We start from the raw sequence: 4,037 nt of genomic DNA on the forward strand, positions 1-4,037 counted from the left end.
GCCGCATTTCATAATTATACGAATTGTAAATAAGTGCTAATGTTTTTTTGAGTTTTATTTCGATTGAGCTTTTGTTACGATGTTGTGGATTTTATCAAAAAGCTAATTGAAAATCATTCTACCTTTATGACCTTACTTACTGGATCACAGACGCTAAACTCTGAAGAATGTTTGATAGATCATTTGAATCACCAAGTATTCACCACAACAGGAAGATTTAAGGATGGAAATGTTATTGGATTTGTCATCATCATCCATCATCATCCCAGCCTATATACGTCCCACTGCTGGGCACAGGCTTCCTCTCAGAATGAGAGGGCTTGGCCAGTAGTTCCCACGCGGGCCCAGTGCGGATTGGGAACTTCACACACACCGTTGAATTGCTTCGCAGGTTTGTGCAGGTTTCCTCACGATGTTTTCCTTCACCGCAAAGCTCGTGGTAAATTTCAAATGTAACTCCGCACATTAATTTCGAAAAACTCAGAGGTGCGAGCCGGGGTTTGAACCCGCGATCCTCTGCTTGAGAGACCATAGGTCAAACCACTCGGCCACCACGGCACGGATTTGTCATATCGTAAGAAAATTCAGTACTTAGTCAATTCAGTAGGAGGAGTAGAATTCCTGCATGCGTCTGTGTTTCCAGATTGTCAGTTTCCAAATTTAGGAGAAATGGGCATTTATTATCTCCGCTTACTCTCAGGCGTTATTGTGGTCAAATGCAAGCTTATCTGTTTACAAAAAAGCCATTTATCCAAAGTCACCTGACCTAGAAGATGCCCGACGAGCGCAAATAAAGTCGCCCCAAACTAATTTGGTGCTGTTTTGTAGAACTAAAGACAGTTCCATGGATGTGAAAGAAGAGTTGAGCTAAAACTAAACTGCCTATGACTGAAGTTAGTGGGCTAAAATTATTCAAGTTCATTTTTAATACACGCTTTTTTGCTAACTATAATTTTTTGTTCACTTACGTATGTAGGTATATCAAATTTTAAGTTAATCCGACCACTGAAAGTAGGTCAAAATGAACTGGCAAATTTGACCCAACAAAAACAACAACAACAACAACCCGGGAAGTTAAACAGCTTGTAAAAATAGCTTTGTTTTTTCTCTCACAATCTACTCGCAAACCCACGTTTCTATCGACACATCATGTCCAATGTCGAAACCGAAATTTACCTACTCCATCAGTTCATACAAAACAAAAGTCTTTTAAAAAAGAAATACTCCGCGGTTTACGGAAAACACAGCTTTGTGAGTTATTTAAGTAATCACACAAATTAAAAACCGACGCAGTCCCGATGCGACTTCCTTATTAGGGCAACGCTGAATCAACAATTCTTTTTTCGAATTTTTATTCCATCTACCCTCGTCTTTGTCCTAGTTTGTCACTTTGTACCAACGGATTAGCTTCGGTACCGATACTCGTAAATTAGTATGCTACCCCCGGTTGGCCACATCTGTCGTCCCTTATTAGCCCTAAAAAGTTATATAATTCAATTATCTTGTTAGGGTTTTGTTCTTATAATTAATTTAAAAGCATAACCGGATGTGAAATGCTTGAGGAGCATTTAAGATGAAGATTGTAGTTTTGGTCTACTATTTTTACTCATTTTTCTGTTTGAACAAGACTTCCCTCTGCTTGTTTTTGTTTGAATTTGCTTATCATGGTAAAAATAATCTGTCGCACACCACTTGATTGTTTCACCCATGTTCCAGCAGTAAATTTCTAAAAAACTCTATTTTAACACACGAAGAAGTAAACTCAACAAGTCACAGAATAGATTTAATAGTACAAGCTCAGCTCAAGTGTCTGTTTTCCCATGACATTGGAATAATGTTGCCACTCTAATAATAGCTTAGCATCTTTCATTAGCCAAACTATATTTACTTGTGATATGACACACATATCAAATACCCAGACTTGAAATCAAACATTCATATTTTTTTTATGCAAATATCTACTCCGCCCGGGGATTGAACGCAGGACCAGATTCAAAATCAGGTTTTCTAACCACTGAACTATCTGGTCATCAAATAACCATGTCTCATTAAAAACTACGCAGTGATTCAGTTTTCGCTCCCAACATATAACACGGTTCCGTTCCATTTCGAACTTCAAAGTTATCGATAAATCCTCAAACAACCAGGCCGTCGATATTTACGATCAATAGAATTATCGAGGGCTCTTATAACAGCCGTAACTCATCCCCGTACAATGGAGGATGCAATTAGGCTACCTCTGTCTATTCGACACTGCTTTGGCTAACGGACAATATAACTGGCGCACGCAGAGACGTAATTGAAATTTAATTATAGGGTAGATAAATTTTATTAACCTCCAGTGCAGAAAGAGGACGGGAAATGGTCGTCAACGTCTGTCTGTGATATCGTAGTTCTTAAACAGGTAGACCAATTTCGATGTTGTTTTTTTAAGTGTTAGACAGTTTCTTTGGGGTGATTAGTAGCGCTGGTTTAGGAAAGTTGGTTCTATCGTTTTTGAGATATTGAAATTTGAAATGATAATGTTTGAGACAAACAGACGGACTTGTGACGAACTTAAAATATCTCTCATGTGAGTGTGTATTTATACCTATATGTTTATCTTTTTTTCTTTTCTATGCATGTTAAATACATTCCAATTATAATAAGCACCCTCTGATTACTTGTATTGCCGTGCCCTATCAGGGCGTCACATGTATACCTAGTTTGTAATTTTCTATCCTAATGCCTGTAATGCGACATGCAATAAACAATTTTGAATTTGAATTTGGACTGGAAAATCAACAATGAAGCGAGGGAGAAGGATTCTGTTTTTCATAGTAATCACAGGCAAATACGCGTGGAGTAAAAATGTATTACTGAAAGCTATCTTTAAGTAAGAGCCCAGTTTCTGGAAGGTTCCCAAAGTCACGATGGGCTTACAGTTTCCACGTCATTGGCGACGACCCTTCTCCCTCCTACTCGACAGTATTTACTTTTGAAATGACTCTCGAGAATATCGTTGGCTTTACACACTTTCTTAATTTAGCTGTAAGTTAAAAGTGGGATTGTTACGATGGTGCCGTGACCAGGATGATAAAGTAACTATTTTATTTTTATCGTCAGTCTTAAGTTTGTGTTTAGGAAACATAAAATATTTCAGCTATAAATTTGCACGTTAACTTTAACTTTTTTTAACTTGACATTTAAAAAAGATCCGAAATTATTATACCTACTTTATAAATATTTTTTAAAATAATTAATGCAAAAGTAACTCTTTCAACAAAAAATAAAAACGAACAAGCGTGTGTTGCATCTATTTGAGAATAGATTAGTCCAGAAAATATAAAATTTTGTCATTTGTCTGTCAGCTGTATTCCACTTTAATTTTTTAGAAACCTATAAATTTCTCGTTGCACTACTCCATTTGCATTGTTTTTTTTTTTTTAATTTTTTTTTTTATTTTATTTATTTATATCTTTGATATAAGCATCTGAAAACCTGCACACACTTGCGAAGCAATGCAATGGTGTGTGCGAAGTTCCCGATCCGCACTAGGCCCGCGTGGGAACTACGGCCCAAGCCCTGTCATTCTGAGAGGAGGCCTGTGCCCAGCAGTGGGCGTATATATAGGCCGGGGTGGGTGAAACATCTAAAATCCCCTAATTATACCACATCCGTAAAGTACTTAACCACTAAGCTTTCCATTACTACCAACATTAACCGTAGCTAGTTAAACAATAATGACATAATTAAAGTTTAATACGCCATTCGAATACACGATAACAGTTAATAAGCGATTTTGGTTCAATAATATTATTATATGTTTCGGGGCATGACCCAGATTGGTTAAAAGATTGGCCAATATTTGTCCAATATCTGCCATTGTTTGACAAATGAATGGGTGGTTAGTGTTCAACAAAAATGTTTTATGATGTAAAACTTTATCAACAATTAAAATAAATTTAAGTTATTTTTTGAATTAGATCGGCCAAAGTGAGTCGGATTTACGCATTCAGGTGGTAGGACCCTGTGCAAGGTCCGCCCGGATTGCTACT

The sequence above is a fragment of the Choristoneura fumiferana genome, chromosome Z, assembly GCF_025370935.1.
Source record: "Choristoneura fumiferana chromosome Z, NRCan_CFum_1, whole genome shotgun sequence".
NCBI lineage: Eukaryota > Metazoa > Arthropoda > Insecta > Lepidoptera > Tortricidae > Choristoneura > Choristoneura fumiferana.